This window comes from Dipteris shenzhenensis, chromosome 31 (assembly GCF_047967505.1).
Source record: "Dipteris shenzhenensis isolate YYH24624 ecotype China chromosome 31, Dip_SZ_1.0, whole genome shotgun sequence".
Classification (NCBI taxonomy): domain Eukaryota; kingdom Viridiplantae; phylum Streptophyta; class Polypodiopsida; order Gleicheniales; family Dipteridaceae; genus Dipteris; species Dipteris shenzhenensis.
Genome location: NC_141626.1, coordinates 8040323 through 8066801, shown reverse-complemented (window position 1 = coordinate 8066801; position 26479 = coordinate 8040323). Strand labels below are relative to the sequence as shown.

General features: G+C 42.5%; 1 non-coding gene across 1 annotated transcript; it reads right to left on the bottom strand.

The window, feature by feature from the left end:
- Window positions 1-24813: 24813 nt before the first annotated feature.
- On the bottom strand, window positions 24814-24894 carry TRNAL-AAG (transfer RNA leucine (anticodon AAG)). Its single transcript has one exon. It is a non-coding gene; the product is annotated as a tRNA-Leu (tRNA).
- Window positions 24895-26479: the final 1585 nt, after the last annotated feature.

Sequence of the window (26479 nt, the reverse complement as noted above, 5' to 3'; positions counted from 1 at the left end):
ACTGAAAAACGTTTTTGGAAACTGAACTGTTTGTAAACTCCACCGAAGGACAAATGATGAGCAACATAGAAGTTTTAGGACCTCCTGAGTCCACCAGAACTGACAGATCTGCAAATGGTTGCTCCAAACTTGAGTTCCAACACCCGGGCAAAAAAACGTTGAAACTGACATGGTGAGCCAGAAATCCAATGAAATGATCCCAAATTCAAGAATGAAGGTGTTTCCAAGCTTCTGAAGTGAAATGGACACTAAAAGTAGGCAATGGTTGCCTCTACAAGTCAATATGGAGTCTCTATCGTCGAACGGAACAGGGAAAAGCTTAAAAATGACTTTTTCATTGAAAACACTTAACTCGCTCTCAAAACCACTTAGCAAAACCAAAGTGACTTTTCCAAAGGTTCCTTCAAGGTCTCTGCGCACTCGGATGCAAGTAAAGTCACCCACAAAGCTTCCCACAGAGCTTCTCCTTCCTCTCACAAAGCTGCTGAGCTTCCAGGCATTCACGCACGCTCAGCTAGATCACCCGGGCTCTAATACCAGTTGAGAGTGCTCTCAAAAGAAGCAAAACGGAAGAGGGAGAGAGAGAAACAGAGAGCCACACAAGTTTTTGGTGGGTGCAGAACACCCTAATCTTCTTTTTCATTCATTTATATATGTGTTTGAGTATTGTACATAACTGGGGTAAAGGCACAGTGACCTTTAACCCCCACACCAACCAAATACATCCTCGTGTCATTTCTCCATCTCCTCGCTTGGCCATTTGTGCTCCCCTTGGGATTGTTGTTCTACATGCTCCATGCTAGGATCTCCCGGAGGATTGGGGCCAAGGTTCATAATATCTCCAAACCAACCAAATACATCCTCCTGCCATTTCTCCATCTTCTCGCTTGGCCATTCATGCTCCCCTTGGGATTGTTGGTCTAGATGCTCCATGCCAGGATCCCTTGGAGGAGGGAGGGGACTGGGAGGGGTTTGCAGTCGATCATGACTATTGAGACTATTTTGAACCTCTTGATACTATTTGAGACTATTGAGACTTTTTTGAATCTCTTGGGAGACTTCTCTACTTCCACTGTCTGGTGTGTGGAAGGTCTAAGAGGACCCTTGATTATGTTGGGATCCCCTATGAGAGTCGGAGGATGGGACCTCATGTTCCTGGGACTCGTGCTGAGATGAGAACCGCCTTGGGATTCCTACTGATCATTGCCCTTTCAGTCACTCACTGGGGCTTAGAGTGTAGTTGTGAGGAGGAGAATGGATAGTGTCTAAATGGCATCCATTGGGTTTAGCCGTCTATTTAATTCATGCCATAGAAAAGTGGGATTTTAGGGTTTTGAAATGCTTTATATAGTCTTTTAAAGCACTTTAGGGATTTTATTTATAGACCCTTTTTAAATTAGGGTTTGTTGAGTGTCCCCCCTCCCCCCCCCCCCCCCTCGCCCGTTCACTAATGCTAGCTCTTCGCCCCTCCCCCCCACCTTGCCATGTCGCACATGCACATGCACATGCAACTCTGTAATTTCCAAACAGATTTACAAATTTTGGAATATGTGATTGACTCAAAAGGGTGTTAACTTTATTCATAGAACATTTTACATTTGGGGTTCTCTTAGGACCCAATACTCCCTTGTCTGACTCTATGGTGCAACCTAAGCGCAACCCTTGACTCTCTATGGAGGACTTCCAAGAAGTACATCTCCTTGTCTTCTTAATGTGTTGAACTGCTTTTGTGAGACTTGATACCTCTACCTTGTCACGCTTGAGAGCCTTGGCCTCTAGACATCTATAAAACCAGTCAAACATTTTGTGTAGTGCATTGCTTAGGGTATACCACCGCCATGCCTTGTATTCTTGAAGTAGGCTACTAGTGTGATTTCACCATGCCTTGAGTATTCCAAACGGACAGAGGCCCCCATTGCTCCACAAACCACAGTGCATGTACATAAAGAAGATGCTGTAAAGAAAAACATCATATTAGCAACATAAACTGACTCAAGGTTAATGCACAAAATTGCAACCTAAGTAGGATTACCATGTAATGTGTAATATGTGACTCCCCCCATGCTTCTACCATAATGATATGAATTCTCCCAATGCTGTCCTGAATCTATCATATCCATTTGACACTGTCTAAGAAACTTTATAAATGCATCAAGATTTGTCCATACTTTTTCTCTCAAAATAGCAATTCGTAGATGTGAAGCTTGATTCATAGTGCTCTCACACAAAGCTTTCTAGCACTCCCAACCTAGGGTGCTATGAGCCAATGTATGTTTTTCTTTATCAGTATTGTGGTTGGACAAGAACCTCCTTGCCTTTCATCCACCCATGAACATTTAGCAGGAAAATTTTATATCTTTCCTAACTATTTCTTGTCGTTCTTAAGCTTCACATTGCCTCTGTGAAGGCCCATCAGTGAGAGTAATTTTTTAGCTTTTACAATGCATTGTGCATAAACTTGCTGTGGCCTCAAATTCCAAGCATAAACTAGATGGAGATAGAGTAACTTGTCAAGTATGCGTAGTTTAGCATGCAAAGTATACACATGTACCCTCTCCAATGGAATCGGCAAAATGGGATCCCACTTATGATCCTTTTGTGACAATCAGGGGCTGCACTCTAGTTGCAAGAAAGGATGTTGTTTTCCCACTATAGGCTTCCCTTTTGCATCTCCTGAGAGTGGGTGCAATACAAGCATGTCCATTTTGCATCTACACCTGTATCACAACCATACAAGAACTTGAGGGTCTTCAAATCACCAGCTAGATTCCATTCAACTTGAAACATTCCATGCCCATCCATTGTCAATGTTTGCCCTGCCTCTTGTCTTTGAATAATCGATGGGATGCCGGTTCTCTCCAAAACCCACTTCGATGTCTCGTGGCACTCCTTTGGGGTCTCAAATACTGCAAGCCACCATATGTCCTTCTTAGATTGGAATGAGAATACCTTCTCAACTTCCTCATCTCCTAGAGCAAAATGCAAGCCATCGTTCATAATACAAATGCTCACCGCCTCTAGCTTGTGCTCTTTAACGAATTGAGCTTTATCCATTTTAATAACAAATACTAGCTTGCCATGTGTACAATGAAAGAGAAATACAATAAGGATATAGAAAATGAGGAGAAGTAAAGTTGAATGTGAAGAGGGAATTTCTCTTGCCTTCTTCTATTATCCCATATAATTTGGCCATGGCTCTCTGTAGATTCTCTACATCCACGTAAACATTATTGAAAGCATTCATCTCAAACGTTTGGATGCCAATTTTATTTTTACTCTTCCAAGTCATTGTTCCACTTACACATTGGTATCCTCCAAGCTTTTCTCTAGCACATTGGTTTGTTTCTTGATGTGGAAGTGTTACAAACCAGGGTGTTGGCAATGGTAATGTAGATATCTTATACTTTTCCTCCATAGTAGACTTGAACATTTTAAAAATAGAGTTGTAAGCTTCATGACTTACACCAACAGCATCACAAGCTCCAAGCACCTCCTTTTCTTGCACCAGGCCCTTGAAGTCCTTCATCACCTCTCTAGCAACTTGTTCACGTAGCCCTTTTTGTCTAGGGTCCTTTAGCACTTCAATGACGTCACTTGGTTTTATTAAGCTTCTCAGAACATATGAAGAATCAATATCATCCATTTCCATTGTTCCCATCGCATCCTCCATGAAATTCCTAAAGTAGAGTACAAGTGAGTCTTAGTGGAAACAATGAAACACCATGAATATTCTGGAGTAAGAAATTTCACAGAAACATTAGGGAACTAACCTTGTAGGCATACTCTCCTCTTTTCGGGAACCACTATTAGCCACCAATGCATCCAAAAATTGTAATTGTCTTTTCCTCTCCTTCAATTCCAAGGTGTTCCCTTCAACTTTGGTACTTGTTCTATCAAATCCTCCCATTCCTTCTCCATAGCACGTTGAACTTGGCCATACATAGAGCTTTCTAAAGATTGTTTGCTTTCAGCAGCAGCGAGCTTATGGATTGATTCTTCCAATTCTTGTCGCTTCAAGTCCAGTGCATGGACTTGTTACTAAGTTTCTTGTTTTGCATTTAAAGATCCTGCATACTACTATGCAGTGCCGCAATAGTAATATTTTCCAAATGTGCTAGTTGTTATGCTTGGGCTGTTTGGACCTCGCTTGCTTGCATAGCCATTATCTAGGTGTGGTTCAATCGATTACAATAATCGAGCAATCTAGCATGTCTGTTGCCAACAAATCAAACAAGATCATGCATTGTATGAAAAGGAGGACTCTTTTGTGGTAGGGTCCAAAGTATACAAGGTTCGATCACTGTGAAGCACATTTCAAGGAGTTCCCCTAAATCCCAAATGGTGTGTGCTTGCATACTTAGCCTGCCGTTGTAAGTTCACATGGTACTTGTTGGATATGTCCGTAAATGGTGCCATGAGTACTCAAAGAGAGGTATCCGTGCTACAGGCTAAAATGTAGGGGAGAGCAGGCAAAGGAGAAGCTGGCAAAGAGGGAGCATTGAGATGGAGGCAGTAGCAAGGAAGAGCGAGGAGAAGAAGTAGGTCAGGGAAAGAGAAGAGAAAGAGGAGAGTAGGGAGGTTGGTGCAAAAGGAAGGGAAGGAGACTAGGGAGGCTGGAGGAGGGGAGAGGGACCAGGGTGGATGGAGAAGGAGGGGAGATGAGGGAGAAGGAGGAGGAGCAAGAAGGAGCAAGGCGGTTGGAGGAGGAGGGGAGAGGAGGGAGGGAGGAGGAGGAGGAGGCACGCTTGTAGTGTGAGGATTTATGCCACACATAATGCACAGTCCGTTTTCAACTACAACAAGAAAGATATTTCGAATGAAAGACCATTCATATTTGGCAACCAAACAAGTTGGCATTTGGACATGTTAAACACATATCATAATGGCAGCTTTATCACAATGGATGCAACGTTTGGAACTAGTTGTCTAGCTTGTGGTGTATAAACATCTCTGATTCTTGTTTGGCGTGCTTTGGGAAAGCCTTGTCGTACTTTGGATTTGTCATGGCTTATAGCTCGACATATACACCTTGATAGTTTTTGACAAGCATCAGAATGTGGCGTTCTCTTTCTCGAATGCCAACTTCGCAGAAACCAATACCTCGGTTTCAGCCACATCCCAATACACGGATTGCGAAACCAAGGATTCATCTGCTGCTGCGGGTGTTTCATTTTCGGCGCCCTTATTGTTTTGCGTAGGTTTCTTTCACTTCTTAGAAGCCAAAGGGCCTTGAACCCCTTGCTTTGGAGCGGAGCTACAACCACAATCCCTATACATGTAAACACTGTGAATCACTATGCTGCATGGAGGGAAGAGGCGAGAAGAAAACAACAAGAAAACGTATTGTGCACCAAAACGGCTCATGATGGGTGGCAGAGATTGCCTTTGCAGGGGTTCCATTCAGATTTGCGGGAACGGTGGCGTTCACATTCGTCAGAGGAGCCAAGGGTGTGCGTTCCGATCGTGCAGGAGACGCACACACAAACTTAGTGCTTTCAATCATCGATTCAAGCAGGCTTTGGAAGTGGGTGCTCAAAACAAAGTCCTCCAAATCCTCATCTTGACTCCAAGACTCATTCAAGTCAAGAAAGGATGCCATGCTCACTGACAGAAACACTGATAGACAAGCGCAAAGAATCCAAACAAACTCCCTTTGATTTATAGGTGGCGAGGCGAGGGATTGTGAACAGAGAAGACAGCATGGGTGGGGGTGGTCGAAAAATCGGCATGTAGACTAGGGAGGGCGCCCGAATGATAAAAGGGAAAGGAAGGATCTAGCGTAAGGGGGGTGAGGGGTACTTCGAGTGTTTTGAGCGGGGAAGGCAGAGTCGAACCATGTAGGAGCCGAGGGGAGAAGGGGCATCTGACAGGCAAAGAGCAGAAGGGAAGGGGCTCAGCGTGGAAGGGAGGGAGGGAGGAGCATCGTGTCCCTCTAAACGACTCTTATCGGGGAGAAGCAAGGGGAGTTGGTGTAGAGGAGAAGATGCATCTATTTCTATCTCTATTCTTTCTATTCTTCTATTCTTCTATTCTTAAGGAGGGAGAGGACCGCCACGTGTCGCGAGGGGAGGGAACGACATTTCGCCACGTGTTGCGAGGGGAGGGAGAGCAAAACGACGACGAGGGGAGGGAGGAGGGAATTTTGAATTGAAAAATGCAATGCAATGCAATGAATGCAATCAGCATCAGCCGCCAAGCTCCATCAACCCCGCCAAGCTATGTACCCTCCATCCTCACGGCTCCCTCCTCACACCCTCACCGTCTCCCGCTCTGCGCGTTCCTCGTTGCCCTCCCATTATCTCCGTCACCTGCGTCACCGTCAGGCTGCACGTAGATCGTCAGGCGCGTAGATCGTTAGGTGGTCCTCCATGCTCTCCGTCCTCCATGCTCTTCGACGGCTCTCTTTGAAGGCTCTCTCCTGCTCTTTGAAGGCTCTCTCCATGCTCTTCGACGGATCTCTTTGAAGGCTCTCCCCTGCTCTTTCCTTCGTCGTCGTTTTGCTCCGTCGTCGTCGTTTTGCTCTCCCCTCACGACACGTGGTGGTCCAATGTATTGTTTTTTTACAATGTATTGTTTTTTTAAGTCATACGTCAAGAGGTTTTTTAAGCATTGTATTCTTTTTTCTTTTTTCTTTTTTTTTTGAGAGAGAGAGAGAGAGATTATGTGTGTGTGTTTGTGAGAGAGAGAGAGAGAGAGAGAGAGAGAGAGAGAGATTCTCCCCCCCCCTTTTGTGTGTGTTTCTCTTACTTGGGTAGAAAAGCACGCACTTTTGTACCTCTACCCTCTATCTATTGCAAATGACTTTTGACACTATCTGTCGAAATGCACATCTCAATACAGACACACAGAAAAACCCGTACCTAGAGGTGTTAACACATACACACACATAATCTCTCTCTCTCTCTCTAAAAATGGCATGTACACTTCTATGGATGCTATAGATAGAGGCTAGAGGCACAAAAATACAAAACTTCAAATGCCACTATCTCCCAAAATGCGCATAAGACTGTGTGTGTGCGTGTATGTGTGTGTGTGTGTGTTGTGTATGTGTATGTGTGTGTGTATAGAGAGAGAGAGAGGGGGGGGGGAGAGAGAGAGAGAGAGAGAGAGAGAGAGAGAGAGACTCTCCCCCCCCCCCTTTTGTGTGTGTTTCTCTTACTTGGGTAGAAAAGCACGCACTTTTGTACCTCTACCCTCTATCTATTGCAAATGACTTTTGACACTATATGTCGAAATGCACATCTCAATACAGACACACAAAAAAACCCGTACCTAGAGGTGTTAACACATACACACACATAATCTCTCTCTCTCTCTCTAAAAATGGCATGTATCTCCCTTGCCTTTTATTTGGAATTCTTTGCTTCCTTAGGACACATTGTGTGTGTGTGTGTGTGTGTTTGCATCATTTAAGACAAGTTACATTTTCAAAATCATTAAAACCATTCCAATCTGATAATTCGTGAATTCTTTGCTTCCTTAGGACACATTGTGTGTGCGTGTGTGTGTTTGCTCCAAAGTTAATTGTATCTTTCCCAGGAGCACCTTGATGAGAAAACAGTATGTCTAGAGACAAGCCTACACCCTTACCCTAAGTGATCTAATCAACCTCTTAACGAGAGTAAAGGATTATGTATGTTTCATGTCATGTGCACTATAGCCATGAGAACTAACCTTGAGAGGTGAGGCGATTGGATATTAGGTGAAGCTACATCTCGAGAGGGTTTCCTGTACTTTTAAATCAAGGGCTACAGCCATTTGCTTTGCAATTGGATTTTTCATTCTGACATACCCCATGATGTCTACCTCTTTCTGCCACATCCTTAGGAACTCTAAGCCAATTGGATGATGATGAACCTACCATCTGTGAACTTGAGAAGGCATCTAAGCATTGTGTTTTAATAGGTTGGCTTAGCTTCATTCACAAGAATCTAAAGCCATTAAACGTATTTCTTTGTGATGATCATCGAAACCATTTTGATCTTATAATTCATGGACGCTGCTACTGTTTTGGGAGCACTAGCTTCTCTCCACAACTTTTGTTTATCCAAGTAGGTGATTACTTTTTTTCCAATTGACCTTGCTTTCTATTTGGAATTCTTTGCTTCCTTAGGACACATTGTGTGTGTGTGTGTGTGTGTGTGTGTGTGTTTGTTTCATGTCATGTGCACTATAGCCATGAGAACTAACCTCGAGAGGTGAGGAGATTGGATATTAGGTGATCTTATAGTTTGTAGACGGAAGAACTAAAAGATAATAGAGGAGAGAGAGAGAGAGAGAGAGAGAGAGAGAGAGAGAGAGAGAGAGAGAGAGAGAGAGAGGGAGAGAGAGAGGAATTGAAATAAGTTAGTGTATTAGTTAGAGACAAGTCCATGATGTGGTTGGATAAGTAAGCTCCAAAGTTGATTGTATCTTTCCCAGGAGCACCTTAATGAGAAAACAGTATGTCTAGAGACAAGCCTACACCCTTGCCCTAAGTGATCTAACCAACCTCTTAACGAGAGTAAAGGATTATGTATGTTTCATGTCATGTGCACTATAGCCATGAGAACTAACCTCGAGAGGTGAGGCGATTGGATATTAGGTGAAGCTACATCTCGAGAGGGTTTCCTATACTTTGCTTTGCAATTGGATTTTTCATTCTGACACACCCCATGATGTCTACCTCCTTTTGCCACATCCTTAGGAACTCTAAGCCAATTGGATGATGATGAACCTACCATCTTTGAACTTGAGAAGGCATCTAAGCATTGTGTTTTAATAGGTTGGCTTAGCTTCATTCACAAGAATCTAAAGCCATTAAACATATTTCTTTGTGATGATCATCGAAACCATTTTGATCTTATAATTCGTGGACACTGCTACTGTTTTGGGAGGGGGAAACTGATTTCAGAACCATATTTTGAAATGATAATGGAGGCGAGAGCGAGAAAGAGAGAGAGAGAGAGAGAGAGAGAGAGAGAGAGAGAGAGAGAGAGAGAGATGTACAGTTCACTTAGCTTTACTTTTTTTTTGGGTTGTTTTTCTTGCAGGTGCTTCATTTTATTGTTGGACTAGCACTAGCTTCTCTCCACAACTTTTGTTTATCCAGGTAGGTGATTACTTTTTTTCCAATTGACTTTGCTTTCTATTTGGAATTCTTTGCTTCCTTAGGACACATTGTGTGTGTGTGTGTGTGTGTGTTTGCATCGTTTAAGACAAGCTACATTTTCACAAAATCATTGAAACCATTCCAATTTTATAATTCGCGAATTCGTTGCTTCCTTAGGACACATTGTGTGTGTGTGTGTGTGTGTGTGTGTGTTTGCATCGTTTAAGACAAGCTACATTTTCAAAAATCATTGAAACCATTCCGATCTGATAATTCATGAATTCTTTGCTTCCTTATGACACATTGTGTGTGTGTGTGTGAGTTTGCATCGTTTAAGACAAGCTACATTCATTGAAACCATTTTGATCTTATAATTTGTGGACGCTTAGATTCTTGGGAGGGGAAAATTGAAATAAGAACCAATTTTTTTCAAAAAGGTAATGGAGGCGAGAGAGAGAGAGAGAGAGAGAGAGAGAGAGAGAGAGAGAGTAGTGATGGATTTATCTCTCCATATGTTAAAGCTATATTTGCATCGTTTAAGACAAGCTACATTTTTAAAATCATCCAAACCATTATGATCTTATAGTTTGTAGATGATTATATTATTGAGATGGAAGAACTAAAAAATAATGGAGGCAAGAGAGAGAGAGAGAGAGAGGGAAAATATAATGGTGGATAGAAGTGAATTAAGTTAGTGTATTAGTTAGAGACAAGGCGATGATGTGGTTGGACCAGTAATCACCGAAGTTAATTGTATCTTTCCTAGGAGCATCTTGATGACCTGGTAGTATGTCTAGAGACAACCTTGCACCGTCTACCCTAAGTGATCTAATCTAACCTCATATTTGAGAAGCTAGCCTTGCTTCTCAACGAGAGTAAAGCATCAAGTATGTTTCATGTCATGTGGACTATAGCCATGAGAACTAAGCTCGAGACATGAGGCGATTGGATGATAGGTGGGGCTACACTGACACATAGAGAGAGAGAGAGAGAGAGAGAGAGAGAGAGAGAGAGAGAGAGAGAGAGAGAGAGAGAGAGGGGGGGGGGGGGGTGGAAAAATATAATGGTAGGCCAGAAGTGAAATAAGTTAGTGTATTAGTTAGAGACAAGGCCATGATGTGCTTGGACCAATAATCATTAAATGTAATTGTATCTTTCCTGGGAGCATCTTGATGACCTGGCAATATGTCTAGAGATAAGCTTGCACTGTCTACCCTAAGTGATTTAATCTAACCTTCATTTTGAGAAGCTAGCCTTGCTTCTCAACGAGAGTAAAGCATAAAGTATGTTTCATGTCATGTGGACTATAGCCATGAGAACTAAGCTCGAGACGTGAGGCGATTGGATGATAGGTGGGGCTACATAGACACACACACACAGAGAGAGAGAGAGAGAGAGAGAGGGGGGGGGGGGGGACGGGGTAGGCCAGAAGTGAAATAAGTTAGTGTATTAGTTAGAGACAAGGCCATGATGTGCTTGGACCAATAATCATTAAATGTAATTGTATCTTTCCTAAGAGCATCTTGATGAGCTAGCAAGCTAGAAGTGAAATAAGTTAGTGTATTAGTTAGAGACAAGGCCATGATGTGCTTGGACCAGTAATCACTAAATGTAATTGTATCTTTCCTAAGAGCATGTTGATGAGCTGGCAATATGTCTAGAGATAAGCCAACACCCTCTACCCTAAGTGATCTAATCTAACCTTCGTTTTGAGAAGCTAGCCTTGCTTCTCAATGAGAGTAAAGCATCAAGTATGTTTCATGTCATGTGGACTATAGCCATGAGAACTAAGCTCGAGACGTGAAGCGATTGGATGATAGGTGGGGCTACATTGAGAGAGAGAGAGAGAGAGGACGAAAAAATATAATGGTAGGCCAGAAGTGAAATAAGACAAGGCCATCATGTGTTTGGACCAGTAATCATTAAAGGTATTTGTATTTTTCTTAGGAGCATCGAGCTGGCAGTATGTCTAAAGATAAGCTAGCATCCTCTGCCCTAAGTGATCTAATCTAACCTCTTTGAGAAGTTAGCCTTGCTTCTCAAGGAGAGTAAAGGATTAAGTGTGTTTCATGTCATGTGCACTATAGCCATGAGAACTAAGCTCGAGAGATGAGGCGATTGGAGGGCGATTGGATGATAGATGGGGCTACACACACACACACACACACACACATAGAGAGAGAGAGAGAGAGAGAGAGCAAAATATAATGGTGGATAGAAGTGAAATGAGTTTATGATGTGGTTGGATATGAAAGCTCAAAAGTTAATTGTATCTTTGCTAGGAGCACCTTGATGAGCATACAGTAAGTTTAGAGACAAGCCTGCACCCTTGCCCTAAGTGATCTAATCAACCTCTCAACAAGAGTAAAGGATTATGTATGTTTCATGTCATGTGCACTATAGCCATGAGAACTAACCTCCAGAGGTGAGGAGATTGGATATTAGGTGAAGCTACATCTCGAGAGAGTTTCCTCTACTTTTGAATCAAAGGCTTTCTTTGCAATTGGATTTTCCATTCTGACACACCCCATGATGTATACCTGCTTCTACCACATCCTTAGGTACTCTAAGCCAATTGGATGATGATGAGGAAAGCTCGCACCTAAAGGTAACAAATGCCATGGGGTGGGTAGAGGAGGCTAATGCATGGCAAGGGGAGGATAGGGGGATTTGATTTTTGAAATAGACACTAGAGCCATGTGCCTTCCATGTGGATTTTTCCTTTTAACATGTCCTATGATTTCTACTTCCTACCACCATATCCTTGGTCACTCTAAGCAACTTACCGCCTTTGAATCCGAAAATATTTGCATGAGTGCTTGGCAAGAGCTCATTCACAAATATCTCAATCCATCCAACTTGATTCCAAATTCTTTGCTGAGAGGAGATGGGCTAGAATCTTTGGGTATCTACCTCCTAAATACGTTGGTATGCTCGCCTTTGATTTAGTAATCATGCCAATTGATTTCTGCTCATGTTTGTTCTATGGAATCTGTGTGATCCAATTATACAATTGAGCCAATACATACCTAAAAAGGTTTTTTTATTTTGTTTTGGATGCAGCTCCAGAAATGGCTTCTACCATTGTTGCAAATCTTGGGGAGTCGGGTCTCCATGGGCGACAAAGCCTTCGGGCAATGAAGCGAGCTGCAAGGGTGGAGGGCTCTGCAATTTCTGACATTGTGGTGTCATCTTTTCGTGAGCCACATAGTGTTCATGTGACAAATCAAGTTTTTGCAAGGGCGGAGACTTCATCCCATGGAGCAAATCAGGGTCCCAAGTTGCCTTCAAAGCATTTTAAGTCTAGCCGCGAACGTTGCACTGCTGATATAATGAAACGACTTAGAAGGCGGAGAGCTTCAACCCATGCAACTAAGCATTCAAGTCATTACAATCTTTTAAAGTCCATTCAAGCCATGTGCGAGGATAATAAGGATGCATGTGCCATGAACACACGATATTTGGCCTCTTTATGGGGAGAAATCCATTCAGATGGTGGTGCAATAATAGCGCAGGGCCTGGGAGAATTCCCTGGAACTCTCATTGCAAGGATTTCTCAAATTGAGAACAGCATTAAGGACTCTAATCAATGGATGCAGTAGATTTTGGGGAGAGGTGGAGAAGGGGCAGTTGTATGTGAGAATGGGTGTAGAGTACAAGTTAATAAGCTGAAAGAACAAGTTCAGCTACTGTCCAGTGAGGTGTCAATGTTCAAAGTTGTCCTGAGACTTTTATGTCACTTTTTGTACTGGAACCCCAAATGCTTCTATGGGATTCCTGTAGTTGGGTTGCCCTTATGTTATTTGGCAAGACAAGTTTTTTGCAAATGATTATGTTTACTTTCATTTGACGTATATATGGCAATGGAAGCTAATTTAATTCAATATTTCAATTGCCTATTGTTCCTTCCCATTTTCGTTTTATTTAAGATATACCCAAATATTTGTAATTTTTTGCATCATGTATTCGCATAAATGCTGATGCAATGCTTATACTTTTTTATTTGAAAATATTCATTCATGCACACATCGTTTCTTGAGATGGTCAACTGTGAGTTTTTAGATATGTTAGCTTTGGTTTTTATGTTTCAAATGATGGTTGCACATATGGTATTGTATTTTGCTCATATGTTGAAAAAATATGAGCATTAGTCATACCAAAGATAGTGACACACTGAAACTTGGTCATGGGACACTATGAGTTAAATGCATAGATGGTCTGCTCTCAATTTTAGATAGATGGGAAAATGATGGCTTTGCTAATTAACCTTGCTTCTTGCTTTTCTAAATTATTTTCTTCCTTAGGGCACATTGGTCGAGATACATCAATTTTGTCATGGTTAGGGATGATGCATAAGTTATTTGATTAAGCTATTTTTCCCTTTGAGGAATAGATATTTATGTAGTTGGTTGAGTGGATACAGAAGATGGCAACACAAATAGAAGAGAGGCTACATTCAATACATTCCCATAGGAGAAGATTGTTGGATTCAACGCAGGCAGCCCGTCGCGCTTATGCTATACAAAGAACAAGGTCTAAAACACAAGGTGCTAGAAGCATGAGGGTGGCTGTGGAATCTATGGGTGTAGAAGTAGGACTTTGCAGTCAACATAATCAGATACATGGATGCAGTAATGTAGCGTGCATTGTGGCTGAAAATACAATGGACCTCAATACTTCAGTAACAGTAGGTAGAGTGCATCAACATGCTTCAGTGATAGGTACACCTACTCAAATGGATTCAACGTGGGTGGCCCGTCGTAGTCATGCTATACAAAGAACAAGGTCGAAAACACAAGGAGTTAGAAGCGTGAGGGTGGCTGTGGAATCTATGGATGTAGAAGACGGCCTTCGCAGACAACAGAATCAAATGCATGGGCACAGTAATGTAGCGTGCATTGCTAAAAATATAATGGACGTCAATACTTTACCAACTGTAGATAATGAGCATGAACATGCTCCAATAATAGGTACAAAGACTCAAATGGATTCAACGCGGGTGGCCCGTCGTGTTTATGCTATACAAAGAACAAGGTCGAGAACACAAGTTGCTAGAAGCGTGAGGGTGGTAGTGGAATCTATGGATGTAGAAGTTGGCGTATGCAAACAACAGAATCAAATGCATGGGCACAGTAATGTAGCGTGCATTGCTGAAAATACAATGGACCCCATACTTTGCCAATAGTAGGTAATGAGCATGAACCTGCTCCAGTAGTACCTACAACTACTCAAATGGATGCAACCAGGGATGCTACTCATTTAAGAGCCCGAAGGCATGTTGTTCACAACAGGGCTGTGATTTTGGGTGTAGGGGGGAGCCTCTCTATCTTGCATGCTTTTCCGTTAAGGGAAAATGTAGAGCACCCATCTTTGTATCCACTGGACTTCAATGCTCCTTCTCTTCATGCACTCGGATCCATGGATCATACATGCAGCTTTTGCCAGGCTCAACTGTGGAAACAAGAGACGCAAATGCATATGCATCAAGTTGTGGGCAAGCACTGTTGCAAAGTTGGTCGTGTGTCATTGTTGCCATTAGAAGAACCACCAAAGATTTTGAGAGTTCTACTGCACGGACATGATGTTAGAAGCATACTATTTAAGAAAAACATTAGGGCTTATAATAGTGCCATGGCATTTGTTTCATTGGGAGCCCATGTTGATCAAATGTTCCATGGGAATGGGGGTATACAAAACTTTCGGGTCCATGGTAGTGTGTATCATCGGGTTGGAAATTTGTTGCCCGATGAGGCTAGGCAAGAGATGCCACGTTTTGCACAGTTGTACGTGTATGAGACTGATCATGAACTAGAACACCATTTGCATGGGATGCCTGGTTTGGATCCAAGTATTTTGGAGTTGTTGCAGAGGATGATGCACGAGTGCAATCCATATGCCAGTGCATTGATGGCTATCGGGCAAGTGCTAAGAACAAATCCACATACAAACTTGAGGATGGTTATTTGTGAGAGCCGCTCCACCTCAAGGCAGTACTTGGCTCCTATGGCTAGCGAGGTTGCTGCAATCATGCCAGGACAAGGGGATGACTTTGATATTGGAAATTGGGACATTCAGATTTTTAGCCGCAATGGGTTTGTGCGTACAATATCTAATTTTCACCGATCATACATGCCTCTCATGTATGTTCTTTTGTTCCCTCGGGGGGAAGATGGTTGGCATCCATATATCCCATATAGTGATGTTCCTAATCACACAGCATTGCACGAGATACGTGGACAGAGTTGTGTCACCCAGAGAATACTACGCATATCGTTTGCAAGTGAGATATGATACAAATGCATGTCTTTTGCGTGGGGGTAGATTGCTGCAGCAATACATGGTTGATGCCTACAGTAGCATGGAAGAGTCGAGGTTGGTGTGGATACGAAACAACCAAGCTTCCCTACGCACTGAAGTCTATCAAGGGTTGATGGACATGGTGAATACAGCTGATGGGACACGTACTGTGCTTGGCAATGCTGCAGGGCATAGGGTGGTGTTGCCTTCTTCTTTTATGGGAGGGCCTCGGTATATGTGCCAGCTATACCAAGATGCTATGGCAATTGTCAGGAAAAGGGGCAAACATGATTTATTCATAACATTCACCTGTAATCCCAAATGGCCTGAAATATCTATAGCATTGTTGTCGAGGCAAACTGCACAAGACCGTCCAGATTTGATAGCCCGTGTGTTTTTCCAAAGCATAAGGACATGATGCAGTCAATTACAAAACATAATTTGTTTGGGAAGGTGGCTGGATATGTGAGTGTGATAGAGTTTCAAAAGAGAGGTCTGCCACACTCACACATATTGTTGATATTAGAAGGTGGTTTCAAACCCGTGGAGATCGGTCACTATGACCGATTAGTGTGTGCAGAGTTGCCAGATAAGGCAATGTTCCCGGAGTTGCATGATATTATTGGGCAATGTAATGTCCATGGTCCATGTGGTGCACTAAATCCATCTGCAGCTTGCATGGTTCATGGAAAACGCATTCGTCATTATCCACATGGATTCTCGCAGACTACTGTTGTTGGGAACGATGGCTATCCAGTTTATATGCGTCGTGATGATGGTAGAAAGATACAAGTGAAAGGGGGTGTGATTGATAATCGTTGGATCGTGCCATTTAATCCTTTCCTCTCCGTGAAGTACAAGGCACACATAAATGTTGAAATATGCTCCACAATCACTGCAGTTAAGTATTTGTATAAATATGTGTACAAAGGTCATGACAGAGCCATTATCAGGATGCAGCTAAATAATGCAGGAGAGCAAGGGCATTTGCACAACATAGTTGACGGTGGCATTGATGAGATTAGTAGTTACTTAGATGCACGTTACGTGTCAGCATCAGAAGCATGTTGGCGGATTTACGAGTATGCCGCACGATGAAAAACCCGATGTGCAAAGATTGCAGGTTCATCTTCCGATGTGCAATAACGTCATCTTTCGAGATGATGATGATTTGCAAAATGTTGTAGGCAGGGAACGAAATCAAAATACCACCCTCACAGAATCGTTCAATTACAATCAGTTGCAATATGACGCAAGCAACTTGCTGTATGGTGACTTGCCAGACAAGTTCGTTTGGAACAAAACCAGTAAGCGGTGGACTAGAAGACAAAAGGGGAATACCATCGGTCGGATGTACAATATTTTCCCCTCAGTTGGTGAGCTCTACTTCATGCGTATGCTTCTTAATGTGTGCACGGGATGCAAGTCCTTCGATGACCTACGTACTTTTGACAGTCAAGTGTATCCTAGTTTCAAGGCAGCATGCATAGCACGGGGATTGTTGGAGAGTGATGATGAATGGTTTGTGTGTATGCAAGAGGCTGTGTTTTATCAAAATAGTACACAATTGAGACACCTATTTGTCACAATATTGGTTTTCTGTGAGCCAACATCTCCTCAACTTTTGTGGGAAAAATTTTCCAATGAGCTTTCGGATGATTTTTTTAATATATTGGAATCAAGTATGGGGAATTTAATTGGTCGTCGTGAACTAGCGATAAAGAAGGCTGTATTGCACTTGGAGCACATTCTTCAACAACATGGGCGAAGGTTGGCTGAGTTTGACAGAATGCCTGTTGTAGATAGAACATCTTTGTCAGAAGCTGGAAATGGCTTATTGCAAGAAGAAAGAATGTTTGATTGTGTGAAAGAAGCACAGACTGCCCAACAAATGGAAATGTCCTTGAATCACTATCAACGTGCTGCATTCGATCAAATTTTGGCAAGGGTCTATGGAGATGGTGGTGAGGTCTTTTTTCTCGATGGTATAGGAGGGTCTGGAAAGACCTTTCTCTACAATTGCTTACTCTCTCAATTGTGTGGGGAGGGGCTCATTGCTTTGGCATGTGCATCTTCTGGGATTGCTGCATTGCTACTAGCCAATGGACACACGGCACACTCACGATTCAAGATACCATTGGAGCTAGATGGTACTAGCAGTTGCAATATTAAGGTTAATAGTCAACTCGCAGATGTTTTGAAGATGGCTAGGCTGATAATATGGGATGAGGCACCCATGACTCACCGGTTTGCTTTCGAGGCACTAGACAGAACATTGCGAGATATCATGTCCGATGAGCAACTTTTTGGTGGGAAGGTGATATTGTTGGGGGGGGGATTTTAGACAAGTCTTGCCAGTTCTTCCAAAGGCAAGACGAGAGGACATTGTCAATGCTACCTTATGCCACTCAAGGATTTGGGGTCGCACTACAGTATTGAAGTTGACGCAGAATATGCGGGTCCTGCGGAATGGTGATAATTGTGCTGAGCAAGCATTCATGCAATGGGTTCTGGACATTGGCAATGGGATAAATAGATGTACAAAAGAAGATACTGTTGTGATTCCATCGCATATGCTTTTAGAGACAAAGTCCATGGAAGGCCTCATTGGATGGGTGTATCGAGGGCTTGCAACTGTTTTGGACTGTGCACCATACTTTTGAGAGCGCGCTATTCTTGCACCTCGAAATATCGAGGTTGATGCAATTAATGCTACGGCATTGAAGGCAATGCCCGGTGAGGAAAGGGAGTACCTAAGTGCAGACTCAGTGGACAACTTAGGGGGAGATTCCTTTTTGTTTGCAGTCGAGTATTTGAATAGTCTTGATCTTGGTGGTGGATATCCCCCGCATCGATTGGTTTTGAAAAGGAATGCCCCTATAATTTTGTTGCGTAATTTGAATCCTTGCCAGGGTTTGTGCAATAGGACACGGTTGATATGCAAAGAGTTTCACACGAAAGTGTTAGAAGCTGAAATCATTAATGGTACCAATGCTGGTGATAGAACGTTTATTCCAAGGATAACATTCATTCCGACCAACCTTAAACTTCCATTCGACATGAGGAGACGGCAATTTCCTATCCGATTGGCATTTGGCATGACAATCAATAAGTCACAGGGCCAAACATTGTCTGTTTTGGGGCTGCACTTGGCGACACTGGTATTCAATCATGGCCAACTATACGTGGCATTTTCGCGTATCAGAGCATCAAACGCTGTTAAGGTTTTCATTTCACAGAGTGCGTCTGATGCCCGGGGCGAGGAGATGGATAATACTTCTACCACAAATTTTGTGTACAAGGAAGTTTTGCAATTGGCAACAGCAAGAGCCTAGGAGTATGACATTGCTCTTTCAAGCCCTCCTCAAACTTTCTTGGGTGGCAAATCTTCATTTCGGTAATCTTTGTATAGCTTTTTTTAAGTTATTTCAATATTCCAACTATCATAGGTCTTTGGGAATGTTGGCTATTTATACAAATATGAAGTGAGATGTAATATTTCATGACTGTGTCCTTGATAATGTTTGGATTTCATTTTTCATTTTTGCAATACACTACAGGCTATTTTCTCTTCAAAGCCTATTGTTTTTTCCAGTATATGTAGATTGACACGTGCATTCTTTTTTTGCAATGCGATAGGATGTCTAGGCAGTTCACGTTTGTCACCGAAACAAGAGCACAGGTGCAAGGCACATAGTTGCTTGACAACCACATTTTATGTTGACATGTTTAACAGTATAGTCACTCACTTTTAGAAAATTGCAGATCCTGCGGGCTGGGGATCTCTGGAGAGTGCGCAACTGTTGTTGGATTTGCTTGAGCTGGAGAGCTACCTTAGGTAAGAATCGTGTACATTGTTTGTTGCCTTATTTTTGTTAAAACAAAAGGTTTTTTTGGATTATATGTGAGTGGGAAAACATGCTATTGTTTGTCTTTTAGGACTGTTCCTGATTCAAGGTTTCTAATGAATCTCCACATCCACAATACTTTGGATGGATGAGTCCATTTGGGATATTATGTTGTCCTAGCTTGCCGGCTTCATAGGGATGATGGACCATAGACCATCACTGTTCGCTGGCTGGGATACTATGAATGTGTGCGGACACAAATTTTCTATCGAGGGCAAAATGGGGACTACACGTACACCTTTGTCAGCGTTGTTGACAGCCCTTTGCGTCTGAGTAAGTACTCTAAAGAATGAGTTGGGTTTTACAAACATACATGTATAAAAGTTTTATGGCTCAATAATTATAGTTCCTAAATTATCTTTCTATATGATGCTGGTCTAAATACGATTGTTGGTACTCCGTTGTATGTTCGTAGCCACGGCAGACGCGGCAGACATGGTGGTCATGGAGTGAGTGGGGTCGCAGGCCTTTCCCTGCAGTACATGGCCGCAAACTTTTCCCTTAGGGATGTTTGTGTGTCTATTGTAGATTTTGTATGTTCAGTTATGACTTTATTTGTGGCTGTGTATTTGGATATATCAATCAGTTCTTTGATGTAGCTATTGCATATTCAGACATGTGACTGCACTTTTGGATGTGATATTTTGAAGTACTCTGTCATAGAGAAATTTTTTTTGGGACGTGGCGGATGTGGAGTACATGGCCGGTGCAGGCTTTTCCCTATAGTACATGGCCACAGACTTTTCCCTTTAGGGATGTTTGTGTGTCTATTGTAGATTTTGTATGTTCAGTTATGACTTTGTTTGCGGATGTGTATTTGGAAAGAGTTTCACACGAAAGTGTTAGAAGCTGAAATCATTACTAGTACCAATGCTGGTGATAGAACGTTTATTCGAAGGATAACATTCATTCCGACCAACCTTAAACTTCCATTCGACATGAGGAGGCAGCAATTTCCTATCCGATTGGCATTTGGCATGATAATCAATAAGTCACAGGGCCAAACATTGATTGTCAATAACACAATCAATCCGGTATTCAGTCATGAACTATACGTGGCATTTTCATGTATCCGAGCATCAAACGTTGTTAAGGTTTTCATTTCGCAAAGTGCATCTGATGCCAAGGGCGAGGAGATGGATAATACTTCTACCACAAATGTTGTGTACAAGGAAGTTTTGCAATTGGCAACAGCAAGAGCCTAGGAGTATGAAATTGCTCTTTCAAGCCCTCCTCAAACTTTATTGAGTGGTAAATCTTCATTTCAGTAATCTTTGTATAGCTTTTTTTAAGTTCTTTCAATATTCCAACTATCATAGGTCTTTGGGAATGTTGGCTATTTATACAAATATGAAGTGAGATGTAATATTTCATGACTGTGTCCTTGATAATGTTTGGATATTATGCTGTCCTGGCTTGCCGGCTTCATAGGGATGATAGACCACAGACCATCACTGTTCATTGGCTAGGATACTATGAATGTGTGCAGACACGAATTTTCTATCGAGGGACTACACGTACACCTTTGTCAGTGTTGTTGACAGCCCTTTGCGTCTGAGTAAGTACCATAAAGAATGAGTTGGGTTTTACAAACATACATGTATAGAAGTTTTATGGCTCAATAATTATAGTTCCTAAATTATCTTTCTATATGATGCTGGTCCAGATACGATTGTTGGTACTCCATTGTATGTTCGTAGCCGTGGTGGACGCGGTGGACGTGGTGGACGTGGAGTGAATGGCCGTCGCAAGCTTTTCCCTGCAGTACATGGCCGCAGACTTTTCCCTTAGGGATGTTTGTGTGTCTATTATAGATTTTGTATGTTCAGTTATGACTTTATTTGTGGCTATGTATTTGGATATATCAATCAGTTCTTTGATGTAGCTATTGCATGTTCAAACATGTGACTGCACTTTTGGATGTGATATTTTGAAGTACTCTGTCATAGAGAAATTTTTTTTTGGACATGGCAGATGTGGAGTACATGGCCGGTGCAGGCTTTTCCCTTTAGTACATGGCCGCAGACTTTTCCCTTTAGGGATGTTTGTGTGTCTATTGTAGATTTTGTATGTTCAGTTATGACTTTGTTTGCGGATGTGTATTTGGAAAGAGTTTCACACGAAAGCGTTAGAAGCTGAAATCATTACTGGTACCAATGCTAGTGATAGAACGTTTATTCGAAGGATAACATTCATTCCGACCAACCTTAAACTTCCATTCGACATGAGGAGACAGCAATTTCCTATCCGATTGGCATTTGGCATGACAATCAATAAGTCACAGGGCCAAACATTGATTGTCAATAAGACAATCAATTCGGTATTCAGTCATGGCCAACTATACGTGGCATTTTCACGTATCCGAGCATCAAACGTTGTTAAGGTTTTCATTTCGCAAAGTGCATCTGATGCCAGGGGCGAGGAGATGGATAATACTTCTACCACAAATGTTGTGTACAAGGAAGTTTTGCAATTGGCAACAGCAAGAGCCTAGGAGTATGAAATTGCTCTTTCAAGCCCTCCTCAAACTTTATTAGGTGGTAAATTTCATTTCGGTAATCTGTGTATAGCTTTTTTTAAGTTCTTTCAATATTCGAACTATCATAGGTCTTTGGGAATGTTGGCTATTTATACAAATATGAAGTGAGATGTAATATTTCATGACTGTGTCCTTGATAATGTTTGGATATTATGCTGTCCTGGCTTGCCGGCTTCATAGGGATGATGGACCACAGACCATCACTGTTCACTGGCTGGGATACTATGAATGTGTGCAGACACGAATTTTCTATCGAGGGCAAAATGGGGACTACACGTACACCTTTGTCAGCATTGTTGACAGCCCTTTGCGTCTGAGTAAGTACTCTAAAGAATGAGTTGGGTTTTACAAACATACATGTATAGAAGTTTTATGGCTCAATAATTATAGTTCCTAAATTATCTTTCTATATGATGCTGGTCCAGATACGATTGTTGGTACTCCATTGTATGTTCGTAGCCGTGGTGGATGCGGTGGACGTGGAGCGAATGGCCGTCGCAGGCTTTTCCCTGCAGTACATGGCCGCAGACTTTTCCCTTAGGGATGTTTGTGTGTCTATTGTAGATTTTGTATGTTCAGTTATGACTTTATTTGTGGCTATGTATTTGGATATATCAATCAGTTATTGCATGTTCAGACATGTGACTGCACTTTTGAATGTGATATTTTAAAGTACTCTGTCATAGAGAATTTTTTTTGGATGTGGCGGATGTGGAGTACATAGCTAGCGCAGGCTTTTCCCGATAGTACATGGCCGCAGACTTTCCCCTTGAGGGATGTTTGTGTGTCTATTGTGGATTTTGTATGTCCACTTATGACTTTGTTTGCGGATGTGTATTTGGACATATTAATGAGTTCTGTGGCTTCACTTTCGGATGTAATATTTTGAAGTACTATGTCATAGAGATTTTTTTTTGTTAGAGTATGTTGCTTGCATTTAAATGTTTCTTTTGTTATATTGTTGGTTTTAGACATTTTAGCATCTTGAGAACCGGCGGAGCGGGTCACTAGCTCGTCGTAGACGGGTCAGGTTACTCGTCGCAATGAAGGAGAGAGTGAAGGCAGGCGGCCCTCACCAACTACTCGAGACAAGTGGCACTCGAGCGGCCAAAGGGATCCAAGGAAATCCCTTGGACCCCAACCCAGTGGCCACCTTGGCCACCTCAAATCCGCCACACGACGGGAATTGCTTGAATGCGCCTCCCCGCATTCAAATGCGACCACCGCCCCTGCGTGGAAATAGCTTGAAAGATGATGAAAGAACCATGAATGGCAGCTAAGAGCGCATTCTTGCGCCAACGGGAATGCTAGAAAATGCCAGGAAATGCGAATGCTTGCAAAGTTCCCACGACATAGTCTCTTGCTCGCCACGCCCAAAAGCAGTGCTTCATCGCCCCTGTAGAGATGGAAATTTTCACTTGCTGCCCGGGCATTTCGGGGCTAGCTGACACTAATTCATCTTCTCCCTCATCCTACTCACACACCATTCGCTGCTCAAAAAAGCATTGACGACGTAAAGGTCTGCAACGGGTCCTATTACCTGACAATGGAAAGGTTTGCAGCGTTCAAGCAAGCATGGGAACAACTCAATGCTCAACGCTCAAACATGCTAAAAGATGCCATGTGGGCAATCGGCGGGAACGGGCTCTAAGCGCCTGTTTCTACAGGAGGAAGGTGCAGTGGCGGTGTGGCCAAAGGTGGTGGGAGGGTGGACTTGCTGTTCAGGTCACGCACACAGCTCGATGAGAAGGATGGGGCTTGATTGGCTAGAGGCAGATCGGATGTAGACAGGAGGCCTTCGATTGGATGGGCAGTGTGCAGAGCACCTGGTGGCCAAACGAGCCCCACAAATTTCGTTGCACCCAAGCTTGCACCCAAATGCTCGAACTGCCATCGCATCCAGAGGCTCGCGTGAATTGGAATAGACACTCGCACCAGCACCGACGTAAGTGATCTCGTGAGCCCTCTTGGAAATATTGTTTTGCACTTTCTGCACTTTGCGATCCAGCCTCCAACAGTTCTGAGCACGAAGCTCATCCGGTCGGTCATGCCTGCTTCAGAGATAGCATCCATTTGTAGATTCTCGAGACGAAAAGAATCAACCCGATCAGCAGCACTTCTGTCACTCATCTCTCCCTTCACTACCCTTGTTGGCAAAGCTTATCTTCACTTGACCTCACCATTCCCCGAAAGCGCAGAGCATCATCTCCCCTCCTCCCCAGCACGTTTGTTCAGCGAGCTTGGTAAGCAATCATCACCTGCTTCTTGCAAAAAAACCAATCATCACCTGCACTCGAGGGACGGCGACATGGTTGTACATTAAAAGAGACTTTACACGCTTGGAAAAGAAAAGAAAGCGGTCCCCAGGGGCCAGCACGTTTGTTCAGCGAGCTTGGTAAGCAATCATCACCTGCTTCTTGCAAAAAAACCAATCATCACCTGCACTCGAGGACGGCGACATGGTTGTACATTAAAAGAGACTTTACACGCTTGGAAAAGAAAAGAAAGCGGTCCCCAGCACGTTTGTTCAGCGAGCTTGGTAAGCAATCATCACCTGCTTCTTGCAAAAAAACCAATCATCACCTGCACTCGAGACGGCGACATGGTTGTACATTAAAAGAGACTTTACACGCTTGGAAAAGTCGGAATTGCATTCCGGAAAAGAAAGAGGTCTGCCATCGATGCTGTCCGACTTGTTACTTTGCGAGTGACACAAGAGTTCATAGATTGAAGATCAGCCGATTGGCAGATCGTCTGTGACATTTATTCAGCTGCATTCCATACACTTCAATTCCCCTCTCTATGCGGGCTACCTGTGCGTATCCGTTTGGCTAACATGAGACGAAGCTGAATCTTCCGGTCATCTCCAAATTTTAGTTCATGAAGGCGGCCCTCAATACAGATATCCTAGATCTTCACTTTCGTCTTGCAAAGAACCCGAATGTCACCCAGTCGGCGCGGTCACAAAAAGGGTTACATGTCGGGAGTGGGATTTGAACCCACGCCCTTTCGGACCAGAACCTTAATCTGGCGCCTTAGACCAACTCGGCCATCCCGACATTTACATTTCTTCAATCCAGTTAAAAAATTATAAAAACATGGCAACGTCCACGATTTTGTAAATAGATTTCTAAGGTAACGTGGAATGACATTCTAGCCAATTGTACAATGGGTGTGGGACGTGGCGAATCGCATTTGGAAAACTACTTGTGGGCCATGATCAACTCACATAAACCGAATATCTAATGTTCCAACTACTTTCATGGTCATGGTAATTACTAAAATCGCACGAGCCAATGTGAGGACCTTGTACATAAATGCATCCGTTCATAAACCTTCATGCATTATATTTGCTACAAATATTAGAGGAAATGACATTGATATTCACCTTTACGTATACCGTTATCCTAAGCTCTTCGAATCAAGGCATAGGAAAGGAGATCATATCTACACCATAGCCCTATATAGATTAGATTTCCACACTTGTTGAATATCTTGAAACTTGAATGGTTCTTACTTTAAACTAACAAATGCATCTATGTTATTTCAATCTTTATAATCATCCTTTGAACTCACGACTCAATCCAACAACATTTTATTGTTTAAAAAAAAGGTAATTATATTAATGTGGCAATCACACCTGAAAAAACAAGACAAAAAAATACAAAAATGGCCAACAAAACAGAGTGCATATTGCATGCGGCCTACAACTGTAAAATAACAAAAGAAAAGAACTCTAAATGAGACACCCAATGCCTTGCAAGACTAACTCCTAGCTTTTATCATGCACTCATATCCAAGAGATACCTCTTCAAAGAGGCCAACATAAGGCCACCTCTATTTCCTGAGGAAACACCCCCATTAAACATCAACATTGGTTAGAGGAGAAGATGTTGAGGAGGTTCTCGTGACCAAACTTGCATTATACTCCTTGTATTGCCTGATGTCAATTTGAGAAACATGTCATTATATTGCTTGTGTTGCCTGATGTCAATTTGAGAAACATGTCATTACCAAGTACTAAGTGGTTGATAGAGGCAAGGGTTATGGACTGGGGCCTTATTTGAGCTAGTATGATAGGTTGATAGGTATTGGTAGGTCTGATCTTATCTTAAGTCTAGTCGTTTCTTGCAAAACAATCATTGGAAGGGAAAAATGGGTTTAAGGGGTGATGGTAATTTCAACAAGTCACAGCAGTAACTTAGGAGGGCAAGCTGCTAGTTCAAGATCGTACTATCTTGTACTATCTAACTAAGTACTTAATCAATGGTTGTTAGATGAGATGAGGTCTCAGTTGGTCAAAGAGTAGATTCGTAATATCTACAAAGAAATATGCCAACATTATATACAAGAATAAGAAAATAAACATATTTTTACGGGATCATTTTTTGGCGAGCTTGGGCGCTTGGGCCAAAATGGCGAGTGTACTCTCTCTCTCTCTTCTCTCTTCTACCTTTGAATGTCTATTTCCCTCTCTCTAATCGCGCATGTGAGTACTCTCTCTTCTTCTTAGCTCCCCTTTATCCACTTGTGAAGGGCAATACAACTCATCTTTCTTCTTCTTTGATGTAACAATTGTGCCATCATAGATTTAAGTGAAGCATGTGGCATCATCAAGGGAGGTGATTTAGTTCAAAAGCATCT